Raw genomic sequence first — 18,710 nt, forward strand, 5'->3', positions numbered from 1 at the left:
TTAATATTCATATTTCGATATCCTAAAATCAAATTAAATGTCATGCATGCTAAAAGAAAACAAATCCTGAGTCTCAAGTCACACTTCAAAATAAAACAATACAGTCTCTAAATAAATAAATTATCAAATAATAACTTTAAAATATTTCAATAAACGAAACTTAGTCGAGACCCCTCGGATGTGGTGTCCACATCCTAACCTGGTGAGTTATCTGTAGAGATGGAAATAGAAAAAGAGTGAACTATGATGCTCAGTGTAAGTTCAATCACAAGAAAATAGTGCAAACGGTTAAGTATACAAAAATATGTCACATAGAATTAAATCACAATGACACTTTCAGAATATCGATATTTCAGATCACTCACTATATACATGCATATATATGCCATATCAAAAATCCCAAATTTGTATGCACATGTTTCTATAGATGTCATACAGTTTTGGTTTTAACAAAATAGATCTTACCCTACCGTTACACACCACAACGGAAGTTCCCCTAAACTCCAACCACCAACACATCGGGTTATGGCTCAGCCACCAAAGGTTTGCAGAGAAACTACCAATGGCTGTGAACACACAGTAGAAACATTGTAGATGAAATCTGCTTATGACTATGGATACACAACAAATGGATGTAGGTAAAATATGTCATTGGCTATGGGTGCACAACATGTTTGCAAGTAAAAGTTGTCATCAAGTTGTGGATGCACAACAAAAACGTCGTAGGTGGAATCTATTTATGGCTGTGGGTACATAACAAAACTATCGCAGATATGGTCTACATATGGCTGTGGATACACAACAAAATAATGTAGATAAACTGCCAATGCTTCCTTCGTACAGATCACCCCACCCCACCCCATGCAATGCAATATGACATGCTCATAATAGATCAATACAATAATGTTTAATTTGCTTTTAATAGAACAATAAGGTAGCAATCACTACGCTTATAACAGTCTAATAAATAGAAAATAATATGTTTATAATTGATCAATTCAGTAGTAAAAGGCATGCTTATCATGTGTTTGGTTTAACGATCACATAAAGTAGGTTGTATGTAGAATGACAATTATAGATACCATAGACATATATATATCATTCACCATTTATGCAAATATAAATAGTATCAATTCAGCCAATCAATTCATGGATTATAATATTATTCATGTTACCATAGACTTAATTGAATAAAATAAAATACTCAACACAATTTAGGAGCTATTTAGGGACTAAACTGAATAAATTATAAAATTTTGGGAAAAATTATAAAATAGGGGCACATGGCTGTGTGGACAAGTCGTGCGCAATGGCTTAAGTCATGTGGAGGGATTACATGGTCGTGTAGCCATGCCATGTAATAGACTATGGCCGTGTGGAATATGCAAAATTAAGTTTCACGGGAGACGCGATCATGTGGCAGGCCGTGTGAGAATCATATTATCCTAGGGTTTTAGGGAACACGGCCGTGTGAGGGGTCGTGTAGCCAGCCGTGTGGCCCTTATCTGATGTAAATTTTGCCCCAATTCACTTGTAAGAGAACACACACCTTTCACCTGAAAGCTCGAGCGACGCCCTTTACGTTCAAATCTGACCCGGTGCACCTAAAACATGTCCTTCAAAAGAAATTTACACTAGGATTAATGTTTCATTTCCAAGATTTATCAAAATTCAATGATAATAACAAAATATTTGATGAAAAATTTAAAAAAATTGTTAAATCGATCGCAAGATTATTGTTAGATGGAAACTTATAAAGATTTGAAGTCAAACATCAAGATTGAGGCATTTTAACGGTAGTTATGATTCCAATAGTAAAATGAGTCAAAAGGAAATTGATTTCAAATTCGAGATGCAAAAATAATTTTAACAATGGAGACAAAACATTTGCAAGGAAGAAGATGGGAAATAAAATAGAGAAGAAATAGAGAAGAAGAGAGTAAAAATTTAGTTTAATTTTGAAAATGAAAGCTATAGTTCAATTGTAATTAGGAAAAGGGATAAATAACTAGGGTTTTCAAACTTTGAAGATTGCTTGGTAAATAACCCTTCTACTGTCGAAATTATAAAAAAAATGAGGATTTTGCTAGCTCAAACCTAGTATGCAAGTGGGAGAAGTAAGTGTGTTACCATTAGGCCAAAGCATATTTCTTATTAAATTTTTACTCCAAATATTATAAATCCTAATGTGGTTTTTTATCCTGGTTTGCTGAAAAGAAAGAAATGAGAGAGAAGTGGATAAAATCTAAGACCTCTAAGGAGTGCACTAACTACTTTACCATCAAGCCTAATTCATTTATTGATTAATTACTTCAATTAACCCTCTATATTTTTGGGGTGTGACATATTCAAATGTTAGTGCCTGAATTAAAAAAATAAGTTGAGTGATCAAGACAAGAACATGGGCGTAGTTGGGTGACCATTGGTATAGTTTACCCTAATATATTTGTCACATCAAATTTTAAAAATTGTACAACTTAACCTAATGAATTTAACAATTACCATTTGAAGTTTTGAATTGAATGGAGGGACAGTTAAAACATTTATTAGACACATGTACTGTGATACCCAATTTTTCCCCGCCCACTACAAACAATCCAAAAACAAGTAAAAAAATATAAATAATATAAAAATCCAAATATCAACAGTCCATATCTGTCCAATTACAACCCAAAATAAAAGCAAATTAACCCAAACGGCCCAAAGACAAACCCAATACCCAAAATGAGCCCAAACAGCCCAAATACTAAACAAATTTGGCCAAACCCTAGCCCTAGTAGCAGATGCGCCACAACCGGACAGCAGCCCCAGCCTCCGTACCATGCCAGCGCCTCCAGCAACCACGCCAAGCCTCCGTACACACGCCAACGCGCACCCGTACCTGCAAAAAGACAAACAGAGCAGCAACAAATAGAAACAAAAGAGAAAATATTGTATTTTTGATTTATTTTCCTCTTTCTTTTCGGCTATAAAGCCAATAATGGATCAATTATATTGGGTTACGTTCACAGATGAAATACAAAGGCATAGTGTACAAGCAAAGAGATAATAGCAATCGATCAAAAAACAGAGGTGATTTTGGCTCTCGTTTTTTATATACCTTTATTCTTTTTTCTTCTTTCTGTTATCAGCATTGATTCAAATCCATCATCGTTACAAAAAAGGGTATAAAAGCATAGGGATAAGAAAATAACTTGTGAGTATGCCGTAGACTTCTTTTGGTTTTGTTGATATCGAAGTCAAAATGGAGTCATGAGGCTAAAAACTGTCCCTCAAGGCATGAAAGTATCGATCGCCGTTTAGGGAGACAAATCGGTGCCTGAAAAGGAGGGTTATAGGTCAGTTGGTGAAGCAAAATGGGGCTAGGGTTCTTGATTCGGCCTAATGTGGCCTTGTTTGAGGCTTTTATAGAACGAAAAATGGCACCGTTTGGGCTCATTCCAATGGCTCCAAAGCGGTCGTTTTCGTGGTGAGGGGTTATTTTCCATATCAGTCCCTCTTCTTTAGCGCCCCAGCTCAATCAGCTCATATTTGCGTTTCATTTTATTAAAATTGCCCCTGCAGTTTGCATACGTTCGCGCTTTAGTCCGCGCTTGTACACATTTTTTTGGAGTCTGGGATAATTCTAGCTTTGATCCTTGTATATTTGTATACATTATGCGCTAGCCTTTTTTTTTGTATTTACGAATTACCCTTCCATTTTAACGTGATTTCAATTAAGCCATCTCCTTTATGTGATTTCAATTAGTTTTTTTTATTCACTCCATGTTTTTTTTTATTCCACTTGTGTCCATTTATTTGTATTCATCGTCTAACTTGCATCATTTACTTATCGTAATTTGGGTAACTATGCTCTCATATTTCGTATACTGCCTCACGCAAGTGTTTTCTTTATATACACTATTATATATATTTATACATATATATTTGGTATTAAAGTTAGTCTTATTTCATATATATATACGTTGTCAACCTTATGTTATGATTTTCATATGTTTTCTTAAATTTATTATTGTATTTTATTATACAATCCCATATAACACATCTTCTAAATTATTTTTATATACGTATATATATTTATAGATATCTATATTTGATCTATATAACATTAGACCCTTGTATTTTAATATATATTTTTGCTATTCAAATGTGCTTTGTATATATATTTTACATGAGATTTAAGTTATTTTATATTCATTTATATTAGTACATGTATTTGACTCATATACATTACTAAACCTAAGTATATTATCATTTTTATATAAATTTACATGTATTTACATATATATATACATACTCATTACTTTAATAGATTTTTTATTTTAAAATACCTTTTCTTTGTGATTTACCAAACATTTTCTTTATGTATATATGGAATAATTGTAGAAACTCTTTCAATTAAAATTATTTTTTTTTTCTTCTTTATAGTACATTGCTTCTGTATTTTATATAACCTATTATTTAAATGTTTTAATATAGGGGTGTGTATAATTTTTGGACTATTTTAAAAATTTATATATATCTCATTATTAACCTCATGTTCTTTTTATAATAAACTTGCATATACTTTATTGGTTGTTATATATATATATACACATTCCTTGCATGGTATCCATCTTATTAAATTGCTAATTACTCATCATACATGATTAAGATTAAGCTATAATTTATAGGTTAATTATATTTTATCACTTATTCTGTCAGTCGATTAATATTCTCATTCATCAAGTATCGTACCTCACATGTGCATATTTCCCCATATCATCGCGTTCCTTTTGATTTTTGAAATGTGGCTTTATAAAATCCAAATTTTATGATTAATTTCGTCTTATTTCAAATCGAATTAATACGTTTTAAGCTAGTTTCACAATTTTTTAAAAAATAAAATTTCTTTAAAACGAAGGCAATATGCAACATTTGGCAATTCGCGGAATCGTGCCCTAACGTGCTGGGTTACAATTTCTCGTTTGCTTAAAATAATTAAATATCCCTCCGAAATTTCACGCATGTCTTCTAAAAATCATTTAAAACGAAGGCAATATTCGGCGTTTAACAATTCGGGAATCACGCCCTATCATGTTGGGTTGTGATTTCTCGTTTCCTCAAAACAATCGAATATTCCCTTAGGTTTTAACTCATGCTTATTAAAAACCTTTCAAAACAAGGGACGTTCGATGTTTGGCGATTGGAGAATCGTGCCCTATCGTGCTGGGTTGCACTTTTCATTTGTTCAAAACAATCGAGGATTCCTTCGGAATTTCACTCACATTTCAAAAACATTTTTAATTTTAGACATAAGGACAGTATTTAATCGATTTGGTACCAATTTTTGGCGTAGTGAGGGTGCTAATCCTTCCTTATACGCAACCGACTCCCGAGCCCGTTTTCTCATATTTTCGTAGACCAGAATCGTTGTTTTAGTAAACCAAAAATGTTTTATTAAAATAACCAAATTCTTAAGTGATCCGATCACACCAAAATAAAAAGATCGGTGGCGACTCCACGTTTTATTTTCAAACAGTCAATTCCCCACTTTTATTAAACATAAAATTTTTAAATAAAAAAGGGTGGTTTCGACAGCTTGGCGACTCCACTGGGGAATTAACTTGAGAGTCGAGCCATAAAAATCAATTATTTACTGTCCTTTTGTTAAAAGACCGAAAATTTATTTTAAGAATCATGTATCTTTCAATTGCATTTGATTGTATGATTGTTTCGGTGTGGGTCTTGTAGAATAATGCTGCATTTCATTGCATGACCACCGTGGTCACACTTTCTAAGTGGGAGTAAGAAGCTATGCTTTCGTGAGGTTTTCACCTCCGCATGGGCTAGTGGATTGCTTCCGGGGTACATCCATACCTATGATTTCATGAGATTTTCATCTCCGCATGGTCATAGGGAAATGTATCCCCCCGAATCAAACTCGATCTATATGAGCCTATAATGGGTGAGGATTGAGGAATCTGCTGGTTCGGGTACCTTATCCTTAGAACCGAACCACATGTAGTGAACCTTAGGGGCTATCCTTGGGTAGAGCCATGCCAAGCCTTAGCATGTACCCGTATAGGCGTTGTAATTGTCATTTATGTGCTTGCATTTTATCATTATTATGCGATACTAACCTATGTTTTGTTTTGATTGTTTTTTTGCATGACATTGCATACTAAAGGAGGTGTTAATCCGTATTCAATTACTAAGTTAGAAAATTTGACATGGATTAGAAAATTTGACATGGAGAATGAATTTCTTAGTAAAATCGAGGATAATGCCGCCGTTCGTGCTTGGTCAAAGATCAGAGAGAGGGGATAGCTTGGCAGAAGGATATATCTCCGAGTTGCAGGATTTCACTCGCGTCAATGTAGTACAGAATGAGCTACAAGAGTTGAGAGACATTTGGGCTAGTTGGGATGAAGGGATCAAGCAGTTATTCTATCTAAGCTACGGTGACATATCCTACTTGCTAGACATTAGAATGGACAAGCATTTATTCCGAGTCTTGGTGCAGTTTTGGAATTTTGCATACAAGTGTTTCACTTTTGGAGAAGTGGATTTAGTACCTACCATAGAGGAATACATTACCCTGCTCAGGTGTCCAAAAATTTAGGTCTAGAAGACTTATGTTCGGGTTTTCAGTAGTCAAATTTTCGTAAAGAAATTGATGAGCATTTCGGGGATGAGCGAGCCTTGGGTCACTGATCGATTTCAGCAAAAAGGAGATAGTAAGTGTATCCCTTGGGAGAATTTGCGAGACTTGATTTTGACACATCCAGACGAAAGAAAAAGGGTCGATATCTTCGCCTTAAGCATCTATGGATTGGTAATTTTTCCTAAGGCTTTGAGGCACGTGGACAAGGTGGTCATTGATTTATTCGAACGCCTTGAGAAGGGAATCACACCGGTACCAGCGATATAGGCAGAAACGTTCAAATCTTTGAGCTCATGTCGAAGGACAAGCGAGGGGCGGTTTATTGGATGTGCACAATTATTGATGGCATGGTTTCACGAGCACTTTTGGAAGGTAGACAAGGCTTCCTATCGAGTCTTTTTCGAAGGTTATTCCCCGCTAAAAGAAGAGGTAGCTATACAAAGGAGAGAGGATATCTTGGAGGAGAAGTGGATGGACATTCTTCAGAATCTCAAGGAGGGGGATATCGAGTGGAGAGCTTATTGGATAGTTCCTGATGAGATCATGTACCGATGTGGTAACTTCGATTGGGTGCCATTGTTAGGAATTTGGGGAGCTACCGGGTATACTCCGTTGCTAGCCTTGAGGCAATATAAGTCGAGGCAGTTTGTACTCATGACCTACGGACTTGCTCAGAGTAAATTCTCTTTTAAAGGTGCCCACTATAAGAAGAGAGTTCGGGAGTTATCAGATGCTTGAAAGCAAACTTGTTGGATGAAGAGGTTAGCCGTCGGTTCTATGGTAACACCCGAGTATAACGAATGGTTTAAGAAGAGGGTTAACGATAACATTCCCAGACCAAGCTTGGAGAATGCTCGACCTATCAGGGAACAATTACAAGTCTCCCCATCAGAATTGGAGATTATAAAACAAGACTTCAAGAAGAAGAGTCCAGAGCTTGGAAAGAAGATTGAACAATTGGAAGAAGAGAAGATGCACTTACGGTTAGACGCTGATGTCTAAAGGTCAGAGGCTGAAAAGTGAAGAAAAGGGAAAACTAAAGTCGAAGAAGATCTAGATAGCTTGAAGACCAACTATAAGAAGTTGCGCCTATCTATGAGGACTGCGGGGTTAGGAAAGACTTCCGAACAGTGGCGCCATGAAATTCGAGAAGAAAAGGCCAATACCGACTGGTGGGAAAGGAAATTTCGAGAAGCTCAGGCATGAAACGAAGATTTGGAGAAGAGTCTGTCAGAATGCAGAAATGAGCGAGGGGAATTAAGGGCTAGAGTGGCAGAACTTGAGAAGTCTCTGTATCAGTACCGAAACCGCAACACCGCATTGGAATTGAGGGCAAGCTTGAGCAAAATAGAAGAAATAAAAGGAAAAATAGAAGAGTTAGAGGCATCACTGCAAAACTGTGAGATGCGGATCCAGTTTTTTGAGGCAAACGAGGATCGTTGGAAAGAGCAGCTTCACCATGCGCAAGACCAAGTCAGAAACAGAGATTACCTTATGGGTGAAGCCATAACCTAGATTCGGGAGGTAACTGACTACTTACAAGCTTTAGCGATTCAGGCGGACACACTGAGCGTGAAGTATGAGTTGGAATCGGATCGCGGACAAGAGCTAGCCTCGTTGCTTAGAAAAATTAAGACTTTGAGTGTTAGAGCAAAATTTTATCTGTAACTCAACTTTATGTAAAAGATTTTATTTTCAAGTGAAATTTTCTAAGGGGAATTGAATCAAAATTGATGCCTCCTTTGCATTCATGCATTTGCATTACATCATATCATTATGCATTAAAGGCCATAAGAGTTTTCTAATTAATTAATTAAAAATCATTTCAGTAACCTGGAAACCAACTAAAACCAACCAACCACACATCCCTATGGTACAAGGAAAAATTCAATGGATAAAAGACTTGAGAAACTAGAGCAAATGCAAAAGGACATGCAAGAGCAAATGCAGTCTCAAATGCAAGAGCAACTAGCCAAGATTCAATGAGAAATGAAAGAGCAAATGATAGAATCCCAAAGGGAGATGATGAGTCAGTTATCCCAATTGCTGTTGGGAGGAACAGATAAGAGAAAGGGCCCCATGAACAAAGTTGAAAAAACTAATGAAGATCCTCAATACCCCCTGGCTTCACTCCGACACATGTACCAATAAAGCCTGAGATTAGTCTACCGAAACCACCTGTCACGATTATGCCCCAGCAGGTTCAGGCTGGAGCTTCGATACCAATAAATTTCCAAACCGACTCAGGCTCTAACTTTGTCAACAACCCAAACTGTCCGCCCGTTCCCGATTTGGATAAAATTGCTAAAGAAGAAAAGACGAGGATAGATTCGTAAAAACAATTGGAAGAACGGTGTAGATGGCTCAAGGAGAAATTCAGAGCCATGGAAAGCGCGGATCATCATCAAGGGATTGATGCTAAAGACCTGAGTCTGGTCCCGGATTTGGTCCTTCCCCCCAAATTCAAAATGCCCGAATTCGAGAAATACAATGGAACGAGCTGCCCTGAAGCCCACATCACTATGTTTTGTAGGCGAATGACAGGATACATTAACAACGACTAGCTGTTAATCCACCGTTTTCAAGACAGTCTGGTCGGAGCTGCATCTAAGTGGTATAACCAATTGAGCCGAGCTAAAATTAACTCGTGGAAGGATCTGGCTCAGGCCTTTATGAAGCAATACAATCATGTGACGAACATGACTCCGACAGAATTACTCTCTAGAACATGGAAAAGAAACCCGATGAAAGCTTCAGAAAGTACGCACAAAGGTGGAGAGAGGTGGCCATACAAGTTCAGCCGCCACTTCTAGAAAAAGAGACAACAATGCTCTTTATCAACACCCTGAAGGCCCCTTTTATCACTCATATGTTGGGGAGCGCCACAAAGAGCTTCTCCGACATAGTGATGACGGGTGAAATGATCGAGAATACGGTAAGGAGCGGTAAGATAGAAGCCGGAGAAAGTACCGGAAAGTCAGCCCCGAGGAAAAGGGATAATGAAGTGAACAACACTAGCACATTCAGTAAAGGTCAGTCCAAGTCATTCACCGTAAATCAACCCAAGACGGTGACCACCAATCAGCAAAGCTCTGTGAGACAAGAATCCAACGCGAGGGAGAACACAGAAAGGCCACAATTCACCCCTATACCCATGACGTATAGGGAGTTGTACCAGAACCTGTTCAACGCTCATGTGGTGTCCCCTTTCTACCTGAAGCCACTGCAGCCCTCGTATCCCAAATGGTATGACACAAACGCCCAATGTGAATACCACGCGAGAATCACCGGCACTCTATCAAAAACTGCGCTGCGTTTAAGAAATTAGTCGAAAGATTCATTAAGATGGGGATCGTGAGATTTGACGACCCAGCCACACTCAATGTAGCAGGAAACCCAGTCCCCAATCATATCAGCCAAGGAGTGAATGTGATAAGTGAAGGTAGGAACAAGAAGACCAAGTATAAGGTGGCAGAAGTTAGGACCCCGTTGAGGCGGGTGTGGAAGGAGATGACCAAGAGAAGATTAATCGCGTTAGATTCGAGGGAAGAATCTGAATAAGAGAGAAACTACTGCAAGTTTCACGATGAGGTGGGGCATGAAATCCAAGAGTGTATAGAATTCAGGCCCCTAATACAGAACATGATTGATAATAAGGAAATGGAGTTCTACAAAGAGACCGAAGACCCCGTAGAGGGAGATATATGTGCGTCGGAGGAAGAATCGAAGGCGCAGAATCAAACAGCTAACTATCCTGTAGTTATCATATCAAGACCCAAAAATGAAGCTGGAATTCAAATGCCACCAAGGGTCATAATCCAAAGACCTGCAGTCTTCCCCTATAAAGACAACAAAAAGGTCCCATGGAATTATGAATGCAGTGTGACGATGCTAGGGAAAGAAAGCCTGGTAGATGCTTCAAAAGAGGGTCAAGATAAGGGCTCCTATACACGTAGCGAGAGACGTTACGATACAGCAAACGAAGAGGCACAACCCATAAAAGGAAAAGCCCCAGTGGTCGAAAAGATGAAAGAAAAAGTGACCAAATCGGTTAATGAGCCAGTTAACGAGGAGGCCAAGGAGTTCTTAAAATTCCTAAAACATAGCGAATACAATGTGGTAGAACATCTACGTAAACAACCAGCCCGTATCTCCGTGCTAACTTTACTTCTAAGCTTGGAAGTCCACCGCAGTGCGCTAATAAAGGTCCTGAATGAAACATATGTTGCCAATGATATCTCTGTTAACAAGCTGGACCGTTTGGTGAGCAACATAAGCGTCGACAACTATATCTTCTTCAATGACGATGAGATACCACCCAGTGGCATGGGGTCGACTAAGGCTTTGCACATTACCTCGCGTTGTAAAGAGTATACGCTACCAGCCGTACTGATTGACAATGGTTCAGCCTTGAACGTCCTACCCTTGACTACGCTTAACAGATTACCTATAGATAGCTCTCACATGAAGGAGTGCCAGAACATAGTGAAAGCATTCGATGGCACGGAGAGAAGGGTGATGGGTAGAATCGAGGTACCTCTTCAGATCGGGCCACACACGTATGAGGTGGATTTCCTCGTGATGGATATCAAGCCATCATATAATTGCTTATTGGGGAGGCCCTGGATACATTCAGCTGGGGCAGTGCCTTCCTCGTTGCATCAAAGGTTGAAGCTGGTATCGGAGGGGAGGTTGATAAGGATTAAAGCTGAAGAGGATATTATTGCAACTGTAAGCAATAATGCGCCCTATTTGGAGACAGATGACGAGGCAATTGAATGTTCATTTCGATCTTTAGAGTTTGTTAATGCAACCTTCATCGCTGAGGGAAGCAAGATTCTGGTGCCAAAATTGTCCAAAACCACGAGGATGAGCCTACAGTTGACGATTGGAAAAGGGGCCCTACCCGGAGGAGGACTTGGGAGACATCTACAAGGAAGGATTGAAACGCCAATGCTGAAGGACAAGAGAGACCGCTTCAGCTTAAGATTTAAGCCGGATGCGAAACAAAGGAGAAAGGAGCTAGAAAAGAAGTAAGAGAGAAGGAGAGCACGGTTAACGGGGGAGGAAATCAAGTGGGAGCCGATGATATTCCCCCATGTATCAAAAACGTTTGTGTCCGAGGGAATCATTCATCTTGAAAGAGGCACGCCAATGAAGAGAACTATAGAAGAAAGGCTGGAAAGCTTGGATATCAACGCAACGTAGAAAGAGGAGGCTGGAAGAGAAAATCTATCGGGCATTTGCCCCTACCTACCTGGAAGTATTCTGGACAACTGGAATGCGGAAGAGATTCCTGTAGTTTTTAGAGCTGATTCAGAGTAATGTCTAAAACACACTTATTACTCTAGCCTAGGAGTAATAAGAATCTTTTGTGAAATAGGCTGATGTTTAAAAATGTTATTTCAATAAAATGCACGGCTATTATCATTTTTGAGCAAATGTTCTCTCATTCTTTCAATTTCATTCATAACCATACAAATGATTACTTTCGGATTCTTTTATTCTTGAAACATCCTTCTAAATATTCTTTCAATTTCATTCATAACCATACAAATGATTACTTTCGAATTCTTTTGATTCTTTGTATCTGCCTTCATCCTCATAACAGGTCCCCAGATATTAATGATACGAGTGACACTGCTAGCGACTCAGAATTTTCTTTTGAGCGAGATGTGTATATGGAGGATTTTCGAGATTTTGAAGATGACCAAGGCTGTAACCTATCTCCTGATTTGTTGAGGATGGTAGAACAAGACGAGAAACAAATCCTACCTCACAAAGAATCGGTTGAAATTGTGAGCTTAGGAGAAGGTCAAGAGGTGAAGATCGGAACATGTATCACTACGGAGATGAAGCGAGACCTCATTGAGTTACTTCAAGAATTCAAAGATGTCTTCGTATGGTTATACCAAGATATGCCCGGGTTGGACACTGATGTCGTGGTGCACTGACTCCCCATAAAAGAATAACGTAAGCCAGTTCAGCAAACACTCCGAAGAATGAGACCCGACATCTTGCTAAAAATAAAATAAGAGGTTCGCAAGCAGTTCGACGCTGGATTCCTGAATGTGGTAAAATACTCGGATTGGGTAGCCAACACCGTCCCCGTTCCTAAGAAAGATGGAAAAGTACGGATGTGTATGGACTAAGAGATTTGAATAAAGCCAGCCCAAAGGATAATTTCCCACTACCTCACATTGACACCCTAGTGGACAACACGGCAGGACACTCACTGTTTTCATTCATGGACGGTTTCTCCGGATATAACCAGATCAAGATGCATCCTGAAGACATGGAGAAGACCACATTTGTAACCATGTGGGGCACGTTCTGCTACAAGGTGATGCTATTTGGACTAAAGAATGCGAGGGCGACATATCAAAGGGCCATGGTAACCCTTTTCCACGACATGATGCATAAAGAAATTGAGGTTTATATCGATGATATGATCGCAAAGTCCCGAACCGAGAAAGAGTACGTACAAGTATTGAGAAAGTTGTTCCTAAGGTTGAGAAAGTTTCAGCTAAAACTCAACCTGGCCAAATGTACATTCGGAGCCAAATCTGGAAAGTTGCTTGAATTCGTGGTTAGTGAAAAAGGGATTGAGATTGATCCAGACGAAGTCAAAGCCATACAAGAGCTATCTCTGCCGCGTACCCAGAAGAAGGTTCAAGGTTTTCTAAGAAGATTAAATTACATTGCCCGGTTTATTTCACAACTAATCTTTCGCCTCCTCAAGAAACACAATCTGGGAGAATGGGATAAAGAATGCCAAAGGGCTTTCGACAAGGTCAAACAGTACTTATCCAATACTCTCGTGCTGATGCTACCTAACCCCGATAAGCCATTAATATTGTATTTGGCAGTATTCGAGAATTCCATGGGATGCGTATTGGGTCAGGGCGATGAGTCAGGAAGGAAAGAGAAGGCTATTTACTATCTTAGTAAAAAGTTCACGGAATGTAAGACAAGGTACCCGCCGATAGAGAAGTTGTGTTGTGCCCTAATTTGGACAACCTGAAGGCTGAGGTAGTATATGTTGTATCACACCACTTGGCTCATATCAAAATTGGACCCTTTAAAGTACATGATAGAGGCAACAGCCCTAAATGGAAGGATGGCCCGATGGCAAATTCTACTCTCTGAATTTGACATAGTCTATGTGAAACAGAAAGCAGTAAAAGGAAGCGTAATAGCAGATTTTCTGGCCAGTAGAGCTTTGGAAGACTACGAGCCTTTGAACTTCGACTTTCTGAATGAAGACCTAATATGTGTTGCTACCACTAAAGAAGGTGCTCTGGAAGAACTTCCTTGGAAGCTGAACTTCGATGGGGCATCGAATGCCGTGGGTAATAGAATCGGGGCAGTCTTGGTATCCCCAAACGGAGATCATTATCCATTCGCTAGTAAATTAGATTTTGATTGTACGAATAACATGGCAGAATACGAAGCGTGCATCATGGTATCCGCGCAGCCATAGAACGCAAGATTAAAGTGCTAGAGGTGTATGGGGATTCTGCGCTAGTAATTTACCAACTCAAGGGAGAATGGGAGAACAGAGACCCCAAGTTGATCGACTATCGAAAACTAGTCCTTGGATTGGTTAAAGAGTTCGATGACATTACCTTCTGCTACCTTCTACGGGACGAAAATCAAATGGTCGACGCTTTGGCCACCTTAGCTTCCATGATCAACGTCAATAAACAAGAAGATGTTAAACCCATCCGGATAAGCATTTATGAAACTCCAGCCCACTGTTACAAAATTGAAGAAGATGGAGAGAGAGATTATCACCCTTGGTATCACGATATATTGTAATACGTGAAGAATCGTGAATACCCGAACCAGGCAAGCAAAAATGACAAGAGGACGCTGAGAAGATTGGCCATTGACTATGTCTTAGATGGGTAGATCCTATACAAAAGAAGAAAGGATCAAATGCTACTAAGATGTGTAGACGCTGTAGAGGCTAAGAAAATCTTAGAAGAAGTCCATGAAGGCGTCTGTGGGACACACGCTAATGGCTTTACAATGGCTAGGCAAATTATGAGATTCAGGAACTATTGGTCCACTATGGAAGGAGACTGTGTCAATTACGCCAAGAGATGCCATAAGTGCCAAATCTACGGAGACAAAATTCATGTGCCTCCTTCACCGCTGCATGTTATGGTTTCTTCATGGCCATTCTCTATGTGGGGCATGGATGTGATTGGACCAATATCGCCGAAAGCTTCCAATGGGCATCGATTCATCTTTGTGGTTATCGACTACTTCACCAAATGGGTAGAAGCCGCTTCGTATGCTAGTGTCACAAAGTCAGCAGTGAGCAAGTTCCCGAAAAAAGAGATCATATGTCGATACAGAATGCCGGAGAGGATGATATCTGACAATGCATTAAACCTGAACAATAGTACGATCGCGGAAGTCTGCAGTCAATTTAAGATCAGACACCACAACTCGTCACCATATCGCCCGAAGATGAATGGAAGCAGCCAATAAAAATATTAAGAAGATTGTGGGGAAGATGACTGAGACCTACAAAGATTGGCATGAGAAGTTACTGTTTACCCTCTTTGCTTATCGAACGTCAGTCAGAACCTCAACCGGGGCAACCCCTATCTCTTTGGTCTACAGAATGGAGGCGGTGTTGCCGATTGAAGTCGAGATCCCATCACTCTGAGTTTTATCTACGTTAAAGTTGGACGAGGCAGAATGGATCCAGTCTCGATACGATCAATTGAACTTAATTGAGAAAAAAGGCTAAGAGCTATCCGTCATGGTCAGATGTACCAAAAACGAATGATGCGGGCTTATGACAAAAAGGTTCGCCCTAGACAATTCCACGAAGGAGACCTAGTTTTGAAAAAGATCCTTCCCATACAGAAGGATTTTCGAGGGAAATGGACGCCTAATTAGGAAGGGCCTTACGTGGTGAAGAAAGCTTTCTCCGGATGAGCATTGATTCTAGCCGAGATGGACGGTAGAAACTTGCCCAATCCTGTAAACTTGGATTTGATCAAGAAGTATTTTACCTGAAGAAAGAGAGGCCAGAGTGAAAACCCGCAAAGGGCGCTCTGAAATCTAAAAAAAAAATAGAGAGGCCAAGGTGAAAACCCGCAAAGGGCACTTTGAGACCAAAGGGGCTTTTGAGTTGAAAACCCGAAAACAGGTAGCTCAAATTTTGAATATGAGGCATATGGTAGTCTTGTCCTCCCAAAATCAGCAAGACAGAAGAACAGTACACCTTGGAGCATCAACAAAATATGCACGATCTCCTGAATACACATTTGGTTCGAAGGAGCCTTTGAGAAATTGGAATAGTGAAACTCGTGCTAAGATATCTGGGGCACCTCTTTTCTTTTTATTGTACTTTGTGCTTTAGTAGACTGGCTATCCTGCTTGATGTATTCACTTTCAGTTTTACTCAATAAAATTCCATTTAGTCCATTATGATAATCTCTTTCGAGCATTTTTTGTTAAAATCACGATTTTTGGACATGTAATATTCACACAAAAGATGTTATGCATATTACTCCGGAAAGTCTTTAAATAGTACAAGAACTTGAAACAGGGCCACTAGTCAGGACTAACCAGGTTCAAAGTTGGAAACATTCGAAAAAGAAGGGTCCTAATTGTGAATATTTTTTCAAATTTTCTATCGAAGATAACAGCTAAGCAAGAGGGCGTGGTAGCACATCAATGATAGAACCTGAGTGAATTATGAGCAATGACACCTTAAATGTTTAAAAAGGAATCACGCTCATGACATTTCTACATTCATAATCATTCATCTAGTTAGGAGCACTTGATTCATTTCGATCATAGCATTCTAATTGTTTGACATAAACACCACATCTAGTTAGGAGCACTTGATTCATTTCGATCATAGCATTTTAATTATTTGACATAAACACCACATCTAGTTAGGGACATTTGATTCATCTCGATCATAGCATCCTAGTTATTTGACATGTACAGATACAGGAAACCCATTCTACACATCATGTTTTCAGAAGACAGTGTAGCGACATTGGCGAATCCTACAGATTTGGCATCTCTGTATTAGTGAAGAGCAGATCAAAGATAACAAATTTGGCGTCTCTGTATTGGCGGAGAGCAGATCGAAGATAGCAGATTTAGCGTCTCTATATTGTCAAAGGGCAAATCAAAGATAGCAGATTTGGCATCTCTGTATTGGTGGATAGCAGATCGAAGATATCAGATTTGGCGTCTTTGTATTGTCAGAGGGCAGATTGAAGATAGCAGATTTGGCATCTCTGTATTGGCGGAGAGCAGATCGAAGATAGCAGATTTGGCATCTCTGTATTGGCAGAGAACAAATCGAAGATAGCAGATTTGGCATCTCTGTATTGGTGGAGAGCAGATCGAAGATATCAGATTTAGCGTCTCTGTATTGTCAGAGGGCAGATCAAAGATAGCAGATTTGGCGTCTCTGTTTTGGCAGAGAGCAGATCGAAGATAGCAGATTTGACATCTCTGTATTGGCAGAGAGCAGATCAAAAATAATAGATTGGTGTTCCCAAGTCTTCAAGAAGCAGGTTGAGGATAGCCAATTTGACACTCCTGAAGACATCAGAATACTTTTGGGGAAGATGAAGATCAAGATTTTGAGACTTAGCCAGACCGGGCAAAATTGGCCTTTTTATAGTCTTTGCTCTATTCTCGTTACACGACAATGAGCAAAGAGGGGCAGCTGTAATACCCAATTTTTGCCCGGCCCGCTACAAACAATCCAAAAACAAGTAAAAATATATAAATAATATAAAAATCCAAATATCAACAGTCCATATCTGTCCAATTACAACCCAAAATAAAACCAAATTAACCCAAACGGCCCAAAGACTGACCTAATATCGAAAATGAGCCCAAACGGCCCGAATACTAAACAAATTTGGCAAAACCCTAGCCCTAGTAGCAGATGCGCCACAACCGGACAGCAGCCCCAGCCTCCGTACCATGCCAGCACCTCCAGCAACCATGCCAAGCCTCCGTACACACGCCAGCGCGCACCCGTACTTGCAAAAAGACAAACAGAGCAGCAACAAATAGAAACAAAAGAGAAAATATTGTATTTTTTTAATTTATTTTCCTCTTTCTTTTCGGCTATAAAGCTAAGAATGGATCGATTATATTGGGTTACGTTCACAGACGAAATACAAAGGCATAATGTACAAGCAAAGAGATAATAACAATCGATCAAAAAAAGAGAGGTGATTTTGGCTCTCGTTTTTTATATACCTTTCTTCTTTTTTCTTCTTTCTGTTATCAGCATTGATTCAAATCCATCATCGTTACAAAAAAGGGTATAAAAGCATAGGGATAAGAAAATACCTTGCGAGTATGACGTAGACTTCTTTTGGTTTCGTCGATATCGGAGTCAAAATGGAGTCACGAGGCTAAAAAATGTCCCTCAAGGCATGAAAGTACCGATCGCCGTTTAGGGAGACGAATCGGTACCTGAAAAGGAGGGTTATAGGTCGGTTGGTGAAGCAAAATGGGGCTAGGGTTCTTGATTCGGCCAAATGTGGCCTTGTTTGAGGCTTTTATAGAACCAAAAACGGCACCGTTTGGGCCCGTTCCAATGGCTCCAAAACGGTGCCGTGTGTTTATGCCTGACCCGATCCGTCCCTTTCGCCCCTGGGATCCGCTTGTTTTTGTGGTGAGGGATTATTTGCCATATCGGTCCCTCTTCTTTCGCGCCCCAGGTCAATCAGCTCGCATTTGCGTTTCATTTTCTTAAAATTGCCCCTACGGTTTGCATACGTTCGCGCTTTAGTCCGCGCTTGTACACATCTTTTTGGAGTCTGGAATAATTCCAGCTTTGATCCTTGTATATTTGTACACATTATGCGCTAGCCTTTTTTTGTATTTACGAATTACCCTTCCATTTTAACGTGATTTTAATTAAGCCATCTCCTTTATGTGATTTCAATTAGTTTTTTTTATTCACTCTATGTTTTATTTTATTCCACTTGTGTTCATTCATTTGTATTCATCGTCTAACTTGCATCATTTACTTATCGTAATTTGGGTAACTATG

At 39.4% G+C, this 18,710-nt stretch overlaps 1 long non-coding RNA gene across 1 annotated transcript; it reads right to left on the reverse strand.

The window, feature by feature from the left end:
* Positions 1-2,513: 2,513 nt before the first annotated feature.
* LOC107903340 (uncharacterized) lies at positions 2,514-3,783 on the reverse strand. The gene is made up of 2 exons (XR_001685764.2): positions 3,101-3,783; positions 2,514-2,881 (listed from the first exon to the last, which is right to left on the reverse strand). It is a non-coding gene; the product is annotated as an uncharacterized lncRNA (long non-coding RNA).
* Between the last annotated feature and the right edge of the window lie 14,927 nt (positions 3,784-18,710).

Source organism: Gossypium hirsutum, chromosome A04, assembly GCF_007990345.1.
Source record: "Gossypium hirsutum isolate 1008001.06 chromosome A04, Gossypium_hirsutum_v2.1, whole genome shotgun sequence".
NCBI classification, from domain to species: Eukaryota; Viridiplantae; Streptophyta; class Magnoliopsida; order Malvales; family Malvaceae; genus Gossypium; species Gossypium hirsutum.